General features: G+C 41.0%; 1 pseudogene; it reads left to right on the top strand.

Moving 5' to 3' along the window:
* The first annotated feature begins 332 nt into the window (after positions 1 to 332).
* LOC129528223 (WW domain-binding protein 2-like) overlaps positions 333 to 16,808 on the top strand; it is a 34,530-nt pseudogene continuing 18,054 nt past the window's right edge.

The raw sequence follows: 16,808 nt of genomic DNA, 5'->3' as shown, positions 1-16,808 counted from the left end.
GTCCTCGGAGCAATAGCATCTTTCCAGAGCTGACACTCCGAGGAGAGCGCTGCACGTGGCACTGCCACAGATATGAAAAGCAGAAACATCCACGTGCAAATGACCGCATGGAAAGAGAGGAGAACAGTCCTCCCCACCCCCTCCCTTAAGCAACATAATTACTAGCTGAAGTCTCTCTGTGAGGGTCCCCTAAATGGCTGAGCCATTTCACTGGCCCATTAAAGGAACACAAAAATTTGTTTGTAAGCTTAGTCCTTGGCCTGCCTCCACTGACCTTCTAAATATGGAAGACCTAGGCTAACTTCAAGATTTCTTTGGGAGGGTGTGGATTCCCCTGAATTGCTTCTCTACCTAAAAGTCACATTTGTGAAGATGTAGCTACCACCGTGGGCTGGTCAACTGCAGGATGGGGCATCTCGGGGCTGCTTTTGGAAAGACTATGGTGCTCAACGAGAGTCACTCAGAGGGCAGCAGAGTGATCGCCAACAACACTGACAGCATCCCAATGTCCTATGATCATGTGAAACTTACGTTCAGTGACATGAAGAACGTGCCAGAGGCCTCCAAAGGGACCAAGAAAGGCACCATCTACCTTACCCCTTTCATCTTTCTGTCCAGGGCAAAGGATGCCATGCAGTCCTTCGTAATGTCATTTTATCTCTTGAAGGCCTGTGAGATCAAGCAGCCTGTGTTTGACACAAACTGCATCAAGGGAACAGTGAACGCCGAAGCAGGCGGTGGCTGGGAAGGCTCTGCTTCCGGCAAGTCCGCCTTCACGGCAGGGGGCGCCACTGAATCTGGACAGCAGGTGCTCCAGGTGACATCTCAAGCGTCCAGGGGTGAAGCCCTCAGTGGAGCCTACGGCCACTCTCACATGCCTGGCAGGACTTGTGTCTTTCCCCCGCCAGTCACTAGTGGAATGTATCCCTGCCCCTCCTGGCTGCCTTTCTCCACCACCTTCCCCTGAGTTCTATCCAGGACCTCCCAAGATGGACAGGGCCATGGGGTATGTGAAGCCCCCGCCACCGCCCTATCCTGGGCCCATGGAACCTCCGGTCAGCCCAGATGTTCCCTGCACTCCTGCAGCCGAAGCCAGGGCCACAAAAGCAGCTGCCAGCACCTATTATAACCCAGGCAAGCCACACCACGTCTCCATGCCCATGAAGCAGCCTCCACCATCTTACCCGAGGGAAGATAAGAAGACCCAGTAGACGCCTCCTACCTCCAGCCTCCTGCCTACCTCCCAGTCCTTGTTTCCTAGCCCTTCCCTTAGGGCTGCGGCCGGGGCTGGGGGAGGTGAGAGAGGGCCTCGTTCTTCCTCCAGGTCTGATCATAAACAGTTACCAGGAACGAGCGCTGGGAGACAGTTGGGCCTGGCCTCGGGAGAGGCCCTGCTCCGCTTCCCAGCCGCATGCCTCCCTCACATCTCTGGGGCTCTCGGGAGCACAGGGCGTTACCCCCGCCCCCCACCCTCCCGGTCCCATTTCACTCTCGTAGCTTCTCCCTACACAGGGACTCTCTGGCCACCGCATCCACTGCAGTCCAGCTCTCTTGGTCTGGCAGCCACTCTACACTCAGCCTCATGAGCCGCCTCAGACCAGCCAGGTGTCTTCCCAGAGACCCCCACCAGGCCTGGTTCACATTCCCTCCTCTGGTCTGTGCCTGGCCTGGAAAGGCCACCATGTGCGGACGGTCAGCCCAGATTCCACTCAGCCAGGTTCTGGCCCCAGCCACTGTCACCCTCCCCTTCCGTGTCCTGGGTCATGGTGTTGCCAACTCCATGTGACTTTTGAGGCTGTAAAATGAGCTTCTAGGACTTGAGTGGCATCAGGACAAGCCCACTGAGGCTGGGGAGGAAGCCTCCCTGCTTTCTGCTAGTGCTTCTGGAATTTGCTTTCCGTTTCCTCTCTCTTCCCTCTAGAAGGGGCTTCTCTACTGGAACTAGAGAATGCATATCTGTGCCGTTGTGCCACCTGGGTGGGCCAGGAATGAGGGCCCCTGACCCTGCATGCTGGCTGGAGCCCCTCAGCCTGCCTCTTTCCTATAAGCCTCATGCCCCCGGATACACTGACATTTGCTCTAGTTCATTCCTGCACTGGCCATGAAGTGAGGAGATGGTTATTTAAAGAGACTTCCCTATTTATTTGACAAAAAAATCCAGTTAATATATTAATGTGAAATAAATCCTGTTTGTACCTTGATTTGTTGGCCGAAAATGTGAAATAGTATAAATGAAGTAACAGGAAAAAAAAAAGTAGGATGGTCCAACTCCTCTCTGCCTGAGACTCATTGGATGATCTTCTCTGTGTCTTTGACTTTTTATCTGTAAAAGAGATTATACTCAGGTCCTCTGTTCCATATGTGGGATGACAATAGGGGCAATATTTAATCTGGACCATAAATCTTTAAAATCATTTAATTTTCAGCTCTTCTGCCATGTAATGCAACTACTACTTTATATATTTAGGCTACTTGATACTTTTGAAGTAATTCAATATGACTCTTTCAAGAGCAAGAAAATGTATCAGATGGCTTTTTGAGGCCATTTAGGGATGGAGGCAAGCCATGAGTTCAAGATTCAAGGGAATATGAAGAGGCAAACAAATAACACTTTATTCCCCGCTGGATTTACTAAACAGTGCGAGAAATAAAATAAGAAGTATGACAGACAAGAGACCACAGTATCACCTTCTTATCCTGATACTGGAGAATGTGGCTTATATCTGCAGGCAAGTCGGTTTCATACTATAGAGCCTCAGAATGAGACAGACTTTATGGGTGGGTCACATTAGCTGGATCACCACCTGCCCCCACGCAGGGGAGCCTGCCCCAGAGAACTTGGGGTGTGGAGAAGCAGGGCAAAATGTTTGCTTCCTATGGACTGCTAATTCTCAAGAGCAGGAAGAGAGAAAACGGCTGGGAAATATGCTCAGTTTCTTCTCTCCAGCTCATTCCCAGGTAACTGATTCCTCCTCCTCCCAGGGGAAGAGTGAAGGACAATATGGAACGAGGCCAGGAGTGTTGTGTTCTCTCCAAATGGAAGGAAACCTCTGGAATGGGAAAGAAGCATTCCCTCCTAACATGGTGTGTTCCTAGAAGGTAAGTATTTCCAAGAAGACTTCTTATTTTTTATACCACCCCTAGAGAAGGTAATGTTGTCTAGTCATCTACCACCCTTAGGAGTTAGGCCAAGAGACTTGGTACCCAGGGATTTTGCTAAGTCAGTTTTTGTATTTTAAAACAGCATCAGAAGACATTTAACCAACTCACCCCGGTATAATTCTTGGATTTATATTGCTTTGATATGTTCAAAGCTATTCATTCTTTTCTGAATTTTAGAAAGTAGGACCACACTTACCTGGGTGACAGAAAAAAAAGCTTCATTCTAGATTTTATCATGGTAGCCACGATCCTCTTCAAAGTTGTACTCACTTATATGTAACTTCAAAAAGCATTCACTTATTCATTCTTATATCTACCTATTCAGTCAATTATGCATGTATTTTAAAATTCAGTAAGAATTCATGAGTTGTTTTTCACCTATGTGCCAGATGCTATACTAGGCAGGAGGAAAACAAAACCAATTCTGTGTATATAAAAAGTGCTAAATAAGGGGCTCACATAGTCCTAAAAGAGCTAGGACACTGTATTGGCCAGCACCCCACCACATACCTATGTGTTTATCTGCTTTAGACCCTTTAGATCCTGGTATGCACTGGGGGTTGCAGAAAAGAGACATAAACATCTTTACTTGATTTCTCCATATAAAGTGTGTAACATTAGATATGTAACTTAGATATTTACATGTGTCTGAGAGATTTGTACAAGAATTTTCATAGCAGCTTTATTTAAAATGACCCCAAACTGAAACAACCCAAATGTTCATTAACAGATTAATGGGATGCTAACACTCAGCAATAAAAAGGAACTACTAATTACATACAACATAGACGAATCTCAAGCCATTACAACATAGTAACACATACAGCAGTAATACATACAGCAGAAGAAGCCAGCTTAAAAGAGCAGGTACTATCTGATTCCGCTGTGTGAAGTTGTAGAATAGGCAAGAATAAGTTATAGTGAAGGAAATCATAATAGGGGTCACATCTGGAAGTAAGTAGTGGGGAGACAGACTACAAAGGGATATGAAGAAGCTTAGTAAGATGATGGGAATGTTTTGTATTTTAATGGGGGTGTTTGTTATGCAGCTGTGTACATTCATCAAAACTCGCCAAATGACACACTGTACATGCATTTTATGTATAAAGTATACCTTAAAATGTAAAGAGAAAGGTACAAAGGTACAGATTGATCAGAGAATAAAAGCTCAATTAAGCATATTTTTAAAAAATGAAACCTATCAAAAACATTTCAAATGTTTCTTGGCATTTGAACTACACTTAAATAGGTCGTGATTTATAATCTCCAAGCACAGAATGTTTTTTTTCCTAAATTTTGTGCCTTTTGGGAAAAAGTTTTATTACAGAAATGGAATACAATAGGAAAAATAAGCTGCTTCTTAAATATTTAACTTAATACATAAAGAAAACTAGGGACTGTCATAATTAGAGAGAACACATGTAAGTCTTTTTTTACATATATATATTTATAGCTGACTGCATATAATTTTAGATGATAGTAATTGCCATTGTGTGTGAGTTTGTGAGTGTGTGTGCTGTGTACCAAGCAACGTGGAGAAATAAAAGAAGGAAAGAGGGGAAGGAGTATTAGCATGATTTGAAGAACTGGATGAAATTATTTCAGTACTGTCAAATTATAATCATTTACAAAAAGAATATTTATTATTGGTTATTTTCATGTGTATTAATTGGCATTCAAGCCATTGTATCATTTACTCATATATATTTAATGGGGATCATAAATATTCCTCTGCCAGCTAGAGAAGAGCCATCTATCAGGAGAGATGACAATCTTGGGGCTATTACTCAATGACTTGGTAGTAAAGGCTGAGCATTTTCTTGAGGTTATTAAAGTTGGATTTTAAACTTCTTTTATAGTAATGTACAGTGGCATATAAAACACATTGCTTTAATGGATTTTTAAAACTCCCACCAAAAAGTCCACTTTAAATGTAGTGAATGCTGATCTATGAAATGAAGTTTATTTCATAAGCCATAGTTAGCTTTTGAGCTTTAAGTCATATACTCTGTCCTAGAACACTAATCCAATTTTAGTAGACCTGGAAATAAAAGTGGAAATTGTTATTGGCCCATTCAGCTCCCATGTAGCAACTTTTTTTTTTCTATAAATGTAGTTGTGCACACATTTCTTGGAAGGGATAGAAGAGTTTCATTCCTGATATTGTCAACCACCTTTCATTCTGATAGTTGTGTCAATGTGTCACAGTCACCAGCACTATCAAAAGGGGCTTTGAAATGAAGTTGTATATTAAGAAAAGCCTGGGGTGATTTGATGTGTTTCAGTTCAGCCTGGGAGTGGAAAGTGAGAACCTTGTGCTAGGCCCAGGACACCTCCTGAATGTTCTGTGTCAACCTGCTCTGTGTTAATTTGCTTGGCTAAGTCCAGGGAGGCTTCTGGGACTTCTCAGTGCCCCACAATGTAGTCCTGGGACTTGCAGTGGCGCTGCAGTTAGGGTTGGCTCACAGAAGACTGTCAATTCACTTACATGGTGGCCAGCACAATTCCCCGTTTTCATATGCTGAAGCAGAAATATTTCTTTAGATAAGACAAAAGTATAGATTTAGTAGCATTCTCCCCTCTGTCTGGAATCATTTCCTCGAGTGTATGCTTCTAGTTCTCTGGTCTGCAAACTGGACTTAACAGTTGTAGACCATCATTTTAAGCAACTAGAAAAAACAAGGGCCATTCTTCCTTTGGCCTGATTGCAGAGCATTCACTTGTATCATTTGTATAGTTTCTGACATTCACCTTTCTGACATTCTGTCTCAAAGAGAGTTGGAATCTGTGTCTTTAAGAACGAGGACAGTTTGAGACTTGGTGAGAAGAATAGATAAATGACCTCTCCCTTCTGATTTGAACTCTGAGTTCAGAATTAGCAGTTCAGATGTGACTGGCTGAGCGTCGAATTGCTTCTCAGCCCTGCCGGTACATTGAAATCACCTGGGGAGCTTTTAAAAAATTACTGATGTCCAGGCCCCACCCCAGAGAGCTCATTTAATTGGTCCAGGGTGGAGCTTGGACACCAGTAATTTTTTTAAAAGCTCCCCAGGTGATCTTAATGTGTACCAGGGTTGAAAACTACTGGTTTACAGCAAAATAGTTTCAGTCATAGAGCAGTAGCAAAAAAGGGGACCGGGGATTGAGTGTGGCAAAGAAAGAGAAGGTTGCATGGCTTCTGTAACTCTAGCAGATACCCACAGCAAGGATCTGGAGATGCAAACATGAATCAGACAGGGCTATGCTCCAGGGACTCATGGACAGTGAGAGAGGAAGACCTAAACTCAGCCCTGCAGTAGAAGGTGGTAAATGCTGGCCTAGTGGGGATGGGAAGAGGCGCAAGGCTTGTCTTGCAAACCAGAGGGAAGTGAAGCCTCCCTGGGCATTAGCCAAGCAAAAGCTGAAAGAATTACTCTTACTTAATTGAATCACACCTTAAATACTCGATTTACATTATTCCTTCATCTGATCCTCACAACCATCCTGGGGAGGTGGTTTAGTCACATTCCATAGAGGAGGAAGAGGAGATACAGAGATGTTAAGGATGTGACCTACAGTCACAGCAGTGGAGGCCGAGATGGCAATTAATCCTAACAGGCATGGCCTCACCCAGTCCTTACAGGACAGCCCTGTAAAATAAGTGTGACTGCTACTTCCCTTTATAGATGCACAAAGTGAGGCTCAACCTGGTTAAGCAACTTGCTCAAGAGTAAGCTGGCGCTTCCTAAGTGCTAAAGTAGGGTATATTCATTTCGTATTGGCACTGTAACAGAGCACTATAAACCTTGTGGTTTAAAAATAGCACAAATACATTTTCTCAAAGTCCAGGAAGGTCAGAAGTCTAAAATGGGTTGGCAGGGCTGATTCCTTCTGAAGGCTCTAGGGGAGAATTTATTCCCTTTCCTCTTCCAGCTTTTAGAGGCTGCCTGCATTCCTTGGCTCATGGCCCCTTCCTCTATCTTCAAAGCTGGCAGCATAGCATCTTCAGCTCTCTCATCTCTCTCCGACCTCTGCTTCCGTTGCTCCATCTCCATCTTTTACTCTGACTCTCCTGCACCTCCTCTTTCCCTCATAAGGACCCAGGTGATTTGACAGGACACACCCAAATAATTCAAGACAATCTCCTAGCTCAGTATTCTTTTTTTCTTATTACAATTTTTAATTTTTTTTCTTATTTCCATAGTTTTTTTTGGGAACAGGTGGTGTTTGGTTACAAGAGTAAGTTCATTAGTGTTGATTTGTGAGATTTTGGTGCACCCATCACCCGAGCAGTATACACTGAACCCAATTTGTAGTCTCTTATCCCTCACCTCCCTCCCACCCTTTCCCTCTGAGTCCCCAAAGTCTATTGTGTCATTCTTATGCCTTTGCTTCCTTGTAGCTTAGCTCCCACTTATGAGTGAGAACATATGATGTTTGGTTTTCCATTCCTGAGTTACTTCACTTAGAATAATAGTCTCCAACTCCATCCAGGTTGCTGCAAATGCCATTATTTCATTCTTTTTTATGGCTGAGTAGTATTCCATCATATCTATCTATCTATCTATCTATCTATCTATCTATCTATCTATCACAATTTTTTTTTAAGATGGCATTTCCCTCTTGTCACCCAGGCTGGAGTACAGTGGTGTGATCTCAGCTCACTGCAACCTCCACCTCCCAGGTTCAAGCAATTATCCTGCCTCAGCCTCCCGAGTAGTTGGGATTACAGATGCCTGCCACCACGCCTGGCTAATTTTTTTTGTATTTTTAGTAGAGACAGTGTTTCACCATGTTGGCCAGGCTGATTTTGAACTCCTGACCTTAAGTCATCCACACGCCTTGGCCTCCCAAAGTGCTAGGATTACAGGTGTGAGCCACCATGCCCAGGCAACAATTTCTTTATCCACTCATTGATTGATGGTTTTGGGGGCCATTTCCATATTTTTGCAATTGCAAATTGTGTTGCTATAAACACGTGTGTGCAAGTATCTTTGTTGTATAATGACTTCTTTTCCTCTGGATAGATACCCAGTAGTGGGACTGCTGGATCAAATGGTAGTTGTACTTTTAGTGCTTTAAGGAATCTCCACACTGTTTTCCATAGTGGTTGTACTAGTTTGCATTCCCACCAGCCGTGTAAAAGTGTTCCCTTTTCACTGCATCCACACCAACATCTATTATTTTTTAATTTTTTGACTATGGCCATTCCTGCAGGAGTAAGGTGGTAGTGCATTGTGGTTTTGATTTGCGTTTCCCTGATCGTTACTGATGCTGAGCATTTATTCATATGTTGGCCATTTGTATATCTTCTTGTGAGAATTGTCTATTCATGTCCTTGCTCAGTATTCTTAACCTAATCACTTCTGCAAAGTTCCTTTTGCTATTTAGGTTAGCATATTTGCAGGCTCTAGAAATTAGGATGTGCTCCTGTGTGTGTGTACGTGTGTATGCATGTGTTTGGCAGTGGAGGCCGGGAGGGGGATTATTCTGCCTACTATACAGGGACAAACCCAAACAAATGCAGGTCTGACTCTAAATCTTTTTATTCCTGGATGATACTCCTTGACCCTTTTTCTAACACACACACACACACACATGCGCACACACACCCACATACACACATTTAGAAATAAAATCTTTTGACTTCTGCAAAATGGAATCTTTCCTCTTTCTACTATTAGATTCTTTCAGACAAAAATGTTATTGTCTGAATTGTTGGAATAATTGTCCTATGCCCCTCTTCATCAACAACCTGGGCACATAGGAGTTCTGAAAACTGAACGTTCTTGAGAAGGAGCTGGACCTAACACATAATCAGCCCACACACAAACATGAATACATCCTAAACTCTAGAACCTGGGACTATGTTACCCTCCATGGCAAAATGAACTTTGCAGATATGATTAAGCAAAGAACATTGGAATAGGAGATTATTTTAAATTATCTGGGTGGACTCTATCAAAACCTAAAACAGCTTTGAGGGCCTTAAAAGGGGATGGCTTACCCCTTGGTAATCATTATAGTAAAAACATGTACATTCCTATTGCTTCTTATCTGGTGCCGCTTGGACCCAATCTTTTCATTAATACCCCAGAGAGTCTCTTCTTGTATCTCCTGTAAGTTCAGAAACAGCATTTGCCACACCTGGGTTATTTTTATAGGATCTTGACTGAATAACATCTGTAATTTTTCTGAAGTTGAGGGTTAAAAACAAGAGGAGAGGCTGGAGACAAAAAACCTACCTTCTGACACTGTCGAACCTTCTCAGTTCGCTGAGAACACAGATTCGCTGAGAAGCCAAATCTTACTTGAATAAAGGCAAAAGGAACAATTTTGCCCTCTGCCAAAAAAAAGAGTTATAATATTTATAAGAATGTTAAATACATTTTCCATGAGTGTCAGTAATACATTCTTGGAGTCTCATAATGCAGGCCTTGAACGAGTGGATTTAGATGAGAATACTTTAGACAACATTAAAAGTAACTTGAGTTTAATTTAGTACATGGGTAATGTAACACTCGACAGCAGCCATGGTACCAAGGATGATTAAATATAGTGTGTGTGTTAACTGAAGTGGTCTCACATATACTATATTATAGTCTATTAAGTTTCTGCTTTTCATACTTAGTTTCTTTTGAGATGCCTAAAATGAGGTAGGTGAGTATTTGTGCTTGGCCTGCAGTTGGTCCTTGGCCAATGTTAAATGGTGGTAATATTCAGGTGAACAGAGGGTTAACAAGCTCTGTAATTTCTGAGTAGGTTCATCTGAACCAAAAGTAGAGTTGACTATTTAAAGGATCAGATGAGCGAGCACAGTGAGTACCACCGTGGAGACACCCTGGCCACAAGAGTGTACAAAACATCTCCATGGATGATGGAGAACTCACTGGGCCTGGGTATGCAACCTTGGGAAGGTCCACATAAGAAACTGAGTTTCTGGGTTGAGCTCAGTGGCTCACACTTAGAATCCCAGCACTTTGGGAGGCCAAGGCAGAGGATTGCTTGATCCCAGGAGTTCGAGACCAGCCTGGGCAACATAGAGTGACCCTGTCTCTACAAGAAATACACAAATAGTTAGCTGGGGTGGTGGTGTGCACCTGTGGTCCCGGCTACTTGGAAGTCTGAGATGGGAAAATCACTAGAGCCTGGAAGGTCGAGGCTGCAGTTTTTCAGCCTTGCGGTTACTGCATGAGCAAATTCTACCTGTCTCTGAAGCCATCATTCATATTCTACCTCTTCCAGATGATGGTTTTTGATCCTAGAAAACTAGTCTTCTCTTCCACTTCTGGATTCTCATAGCACTCTATCTGGTGGCTGTCTGAAGTCCTCTGGCTGGGCTGCCATAACAAAGTACCATACACTGAGTGGCTTAAATAACAGAAATTAATTTTCTCACAGTTCTGGAGGCTGGAAGTCTGAGATAAGTTTTTGATAGGGTTGGTTTCTTCTGAGGCTTCTCTCCTTGGCTTATAGATGGCTGCCTTCTCCCTGTGTCTTCCTAGGGTCTTCTCTCTGTGCCTGTTTCCAAATTCTTTTGATTATAAGGACACCAGTCCTGTAGGATTAGGGCCCACCCTAATAACCCCATTTGGACTTAATTATCCCTTTAAAGGCCCTGTCTCCAAATATAGCCACATTTTGAGGTACGAGGGGTTAGGATTTCAACTTACTAATTTTGTGGGGACACAATTTATCTTCTTATCTTCTTTCCTTCTTCTTTGGCACTTCTTCTCTCCTTCAACTTTATTGTATAGTTGTTTATTTGCCTGTTGTTTCTCCTCTATTAGATGGCAAGCAATGAAGGGGAGGAAGAGAAAGAAGGCAGAGGCTAGACCACATCAGTAAAACACATGATTCACAGGTTAAATAATCATGCAGCTGAACAAAAATAAAGACCAATGAACTATAAAATGGGAGATATGGAAATGTACATAACCAAGGAAAAGTCTTCAAACTTATCAGCGCTATCCAACTTGAAAAAAAAAAACAAAAAAAGTTGGCCAGAGCAGATGAACACTTTCTTAGAGAGTGTTATTAACAGAGCTAAAGGGAGGGGCTTTTGTCTGATTCTGGGTGGGATGTTTATGTCAGAATAGATGTGGTCTATTTTTCCTGGAACAGTCACCCAAAGAAGGTGTTCAGTAATCAGAACACTGTTCCCCGAGCTCTCCAACACCTCTCTGGCTTCCTGTCTTTGTTCTGTTCTCTCTAAAGGCCCTGTGCAAAGCAGGACTTTTTGTTGCTTTATCCAACTGCGCAGTCCTGTGATGTGGGCCTCTCGAAGTCACCCTGCTCAACTGGGCATTGTTTCAAGGGATCAGGAAGCCGTTTTCCATCCCAGGAGCCAGCCTCAAAGTTAGAAAGTTCTGTGGTTTGGTTTGGATTTCGCTCATCCCTACAGAGAACTTGCTTTGCCAATCTCTACATACATGTCAGCATAAATAGCAACAGATGTACCTTCAACATGTAAAATCTCCATAAAATATAACAAACTCTGTTTTTCCATTTCGGATGAGTCATTAACCATATGTTTGTGATACTCTTTCATTTGCAGATCTGAGGCACACATTTTACCTTGCAGGAGACCAAGAGCTATTTTTTTTTTAGGAGGTTCCTTCCTGTCTTGAGAATTGATTAAGCAATGCCTTGGTCTATTTCTATGGGTATCTTGAATCAGTGCATGGAAAATGTATGGAATTTTTTTTTTTTTTTTTTTTTTTTTACATGAGCTGCATGGCGTGTCTGGGCTCTGCCCTTGGAACTATTCTTGGCCAGAATATTTCAAAACCCACTCTGGTACTCGGAGTGCTACTCATGTGACGGCTTAGTGGCTGGCCTCTTGCAATGGAATATGCTGATTTCAGGAGAGTTTGTTTGCTTTTTGATACTTCAGAGAGAGAAATGTGGCATGTGGCAAGGCTGCAAGCAGGGAATACAGAAGATGAGTAATCAGTGGATGTCATTTTGCAGCAAGTAGGAGGGTATTTTTTTTTGTCTTATCTGAAAGTGGTGTATGAAAGTCTTTTCTGTACTTAAGTCTCTGAAAGTAAATGCTCTTGAGGAATTTTGTCTACTGTCAAAGTTAGTATTTTCTTGGAATTTGAATTTTTCTCTTCGAAAGAAGAACAAACCTTTTTATTATGAAAGATTTTGAAAATACACAAAATAAGAAGTTTAATATTATAGTATAATGAACTCCCAAATACTTATCACCCAGATTCAACAGTTAACATTTTGCCACAGTTGTTATATTTATTCTATTTTTCCTTTCCTTTTCTTTCTTTCTTTAAGTACTGAAAAATTCCACTGATCTATAATTTTACCCTTATGCATCTCCAAATAAAGACCTTATCTTACAAACATCATATAATTATCACAACTAACCAAATTAGCAGTAGTTTCTTAATATCATCTAATGCTAAGTCTACATTCAGATTTCCTGGATTATCTCAAATACATTATTTTACAGTTGGTTTGTTCAAGCCCAGATCTGATCAATGTCCACATGATGTTTTTGAGCGTTTTGTCTCCTACATATTTTTAATTTTCTAATAGTCCCCTTGTCTTTATTTGGGGTTCCCCCAAAGCAGACCCTATGATAAGGACTTGAGGGTAGGCATTTTATTTGTACAGTAGTGCTAGGAAGAAAAAAATGAGGTAGTAGGAAAAGTGAGGCAGGAGAGGGTGAAAGACCAAGAAAAGATGCATTAATGAGCAGTGTATCACTGTAGGCAACTGGGGCTTAATTCTGCTGGTGATGGTCTGAGGACCTGGGTACCACGCACCTCAGAGCTGTCCCACCAAAGCTGGGGAATGCAAAATCTCTGTCTACAGACTCTCACCCCTCACTCTTCACTTCTGGGCTGCCTTGCTCATGGGCTGAGTGAGCTCACTTGGTTCCACAAAAAGGCCCCAGACAGAGGAGCAGAGAGACCCACGTGACTATTAGTCCTTGTTGGTACCCTAAACTTGTTCCTCCCTCCCCTATATTTCCTGCACACTGGAAATCAGACTAAAGGCTCTATTAGAGTCAGTTTCAGTCTGTTTCAGCAAAAGCTTCAGAGGTGGTCTTCTTTCTCCAGATTTGATGGGGAAGTTCCTGGGTAATTTGCATCAAAGAGAATGAGCCTTACTTCCACTCAGCAGCTCCTATTGCAAAAGGCATCTTGGAGATTATCAAGTCCAGCTTCATATTTTATGGGGAAGGGAACTGGGGACCAGAGAGATCATTGGCCATTTCCCTTGCCATATACTCTTCACATCTATTTCACAGTGTTTTAAAATGTATTTAATAACATTCTGCAGTTTCTTCACTACTGTGGACATTCCACAGAAAACTTCTCCATCCAAGTTTCATCAGTGGCCTCTCTGTTGTATAAATTTTATGGACTCCTCTCAGTTCCTATTCTACCTGTTGTCTCTGCATTATTTAATAAGTATACTCTCTGTCTTAAAGTATTTGTTTTACCTATCTTCTCTTATCACACTGTTATAATTCATTTCCAGTCTTTCTGACTAATACCTATCAATCATACCCATTTACCTCTAGAAAATAAATATTTGCTAAGATTTGAGGGACACCCACCAGATATACTACAATTTAAAAGAAGATTCTATATCAAATTAAAAGAAGATTCCAGGAGCGAATGTACAATTTCTATACTTGTGAGAATGGTGGAGAATTAAGGGAAGTGAGCAGAGACAATTCTGTCAATTCCTGATAACGTTTTCCAATTTGGGGAGATGGAAATGGGGATTGGAGTGGGCCTCTGAAGAAATGGAACCACATTCCCAGAAGCTCATTCCCTCCCTCTGGCTCAACAGTGGGCACCGAGCTGGTGGAATTCCTTGGAGTTCTCAGGCTCCTTGTTGTTTTCTCAAGCTTGAGAGCATGGTCTGGAGGCAAGGTTAACAAGGATGAAAAGTGCGAGGCAATCTCCTAGAAAACAACATTCAACCCTGGATTGGCAGCATCAGACAATAATGATTGTGTTGAGAAAATATCTAACTGACCAAATGCAATGCCTAAGTGCTCTTGGGTATCAGAATAGCCAAAGTTCCCAGCAATCCTACTTCTGGGTACATATCCAAAAGATTTGAAATCAGGATCTCGAAAAATATCTGCACTCCTGTGTTCACTGCAGCATTATTCACAAGAGCCAAGATATGGAAACAACCCAAATGTCCAATAAAAGGTGAATGGATGAATAAAATGTAGTCGATACATATAACAGAATATTATTCAGACTTAGGAAGGAAATCTTACCATTTGCAACAACATGGATGGACCTGGGAGACATTAGGCTAAGTGAAATAAGACAGTCACAGAAGGACCAATACTGCATAATTCCTCTTATAAGAGGCATCCAAAATCAAATTGTATATAGAAGTAGGCAATAGAATGGTGGTTATCAGAGAATGGGGGAAGGAAGATATGGTAAGTTGTAGCTCCATGGAAGAAAAGTTATAGAAGTTGCCTAAATTCTAGAGATTTACTGTGCAACACAGTACCTGTAGTTAGCAAGAAAGTATTATGCACTTAAAAATTTGTTAAGAGGATAGAGCTCATGTTAAGCATCCTTATCATTAAAACAAAACAAAACAATAACAACAGAGGGACACAAAGAAACTTTTATAGGTGATGGATATGTTTATTACCTGGATTGTGGTAATAGTAACATGATTGTATACACCTATGTCCAAATTCACCAAATTGTATACAATAATCATGTACAGTTTTTTGTAAACAAATTATACCACAGTAAAGCTGGAGGGAAAAATAACTGTATTAGGAAAACAAGCAAAACCCAAAGCCCCTCTTTGTTACTCCTTCCTCCAAGAGCTGACCCTCAATAAAAGAGTTTCTATTTATGTCTATCAAATTCAGTGGATCAAGCTGTGTGTGATCATAGCTCCTTCTCTAACTTCCTTGGGAAAATGAATGAATAAAGTGACATTTTAATCTACAACATCTAGCTGTCCATATTAAATCCTATGGAATGAGAGTTTAGAAGATTTGGTTCTCTCTATATTGATGGCAAATTCAGAGCTACAAGTTCCCCTTTCAAAGGTGAAAATGCAAATAAAAACAGAAGCTTGAGACCTAGAAAAATTACACAATGAAAAGGGAGGAAGTGAGCTCAACATATAAGAGAGAGGTAAGAGATAAAAGGCATAATTTGACATAAATTTTATACAAAAAGACATAATCAAAATATATATAACTTTATCACACTTCTATGAAGAGGAAAGGATAAATGGACTTATTAAATAAAAAACGGGAGAAGATAACAAAATGAAAAGGAAACTACTGAGGTGAGTTAAAAAAAAGCAAAGGAGAAAAATAATGTTATTATGGAACTTAAAACTACAGTAGAAGAATCAAAAGCCAGAACTGACATTAAAAACTAGAATCCATAGAGAACTATCCTGGGAAAATAATCACTCAGAATGAAGAAAGAGAGACAAAGGAAACAAAAAGATCAGTGTGAAAATAATAGCTATGGAAATCAAACAATGAAGATTCAGCACATAGTTTGTGTGCCTGCAGAAGTTAGAAATGATAAACAAACACAAAAAGAGGAATATACAGGTGGCGAAGGCTCACTGTAGCCAAATGGAAAGAATTTGTCAAACCCAAAGTGTCTCTGAGCAAATGTACAGAACTTTAAGGACGAAAAGAAAAATAATCCTTTAAGTCAGAATAGCACTGCTTAAGACTACAGTCAGATTACCTGGGTACAAGCTGCATTGCTGTGATATTAAGCAGGTAGTATGTAACTTACAAGATTATAATGAAGATGAAATACAAAAATGTTTGCAAAAGCACTTAGCCTGTTATTTGGCACATAATAAGTACTTGGTAAATGCCATCTATTGTCACAAACATCCAGCCAGAGAAAATATGTAACCAACAATGGGAATCATCAGGCTAGTCCAGGATTCACATTAGCAGTATAAGAGAATTTTAAAAGGAAAGCTGTGGCCAAATATCCCATAAACCGTCGGGTTGTTATTTTTGTAAAGGCAAAAGAAAGGCATACTCACAAAAGCAAGAATTTGGGAAGTATATTACCAACGAACAATTCCTGGAAAAGGTCATTTGCACAAGTTTTCTAGCATTGTGAAAGATGAATAAAAAAGAATAGGAAGTTATGGTATAAAAGGACTGTGCATGTGGATTACTTAATTAATTTGTTCTTAACCCCTAGGAGATTCTGAGGAAGACATGGACCTTCTCAGAAGGAAGTGCACTCCAGATACCTGAAAATGTACATTCTACTTGGTGTTATTCAGAAATCTATGGAAATCAATCCATGGCCTACTTTGGAATCCATAGATCACAAATCCCATTTTAAACACAAATCTAAGTTTAAATAACTATGTTCATTGTGATTATAAAACAAAAATTAAATCTTAAATTTTTGATGGAATACATATATAATAAAAATAATATTTTAAATACAATAGATATGGACAAAACCTTCAAGGAAAGCAATACACCTAAATACACACGTGCACACACATACCAGGAAGCAAGGGGGTGAGTGGCAGGAAAAAAATGCATATTTTTTCTCATTTGTTCAGGGAATAGATTAAAAGATATGGCAATGTTTGGTAGGTTTAAGCAAGTATATAAAGATATAAAAGTAACATTTAGAAAA

The sequence above is a fragment of the Gorilla gorilla genome, chromosome 17 (genome assembly GCF_029281585.2).
Source record: "Gorilla gorilla gorilla isolate KB3781 chromosome 17, NHGRI_mGorGor1-v2.1_pri, whole genome shotgun sequence".
Taxonomy (NCBI): Eukaryota; Metazoa; Chordata; class Mammalia; order Primates; family Hominidae; genus Gorilla; species Gorilla gorilla.
This window is presented reverse-complemented; position numbering and strand designations above follow the sequence as displayed.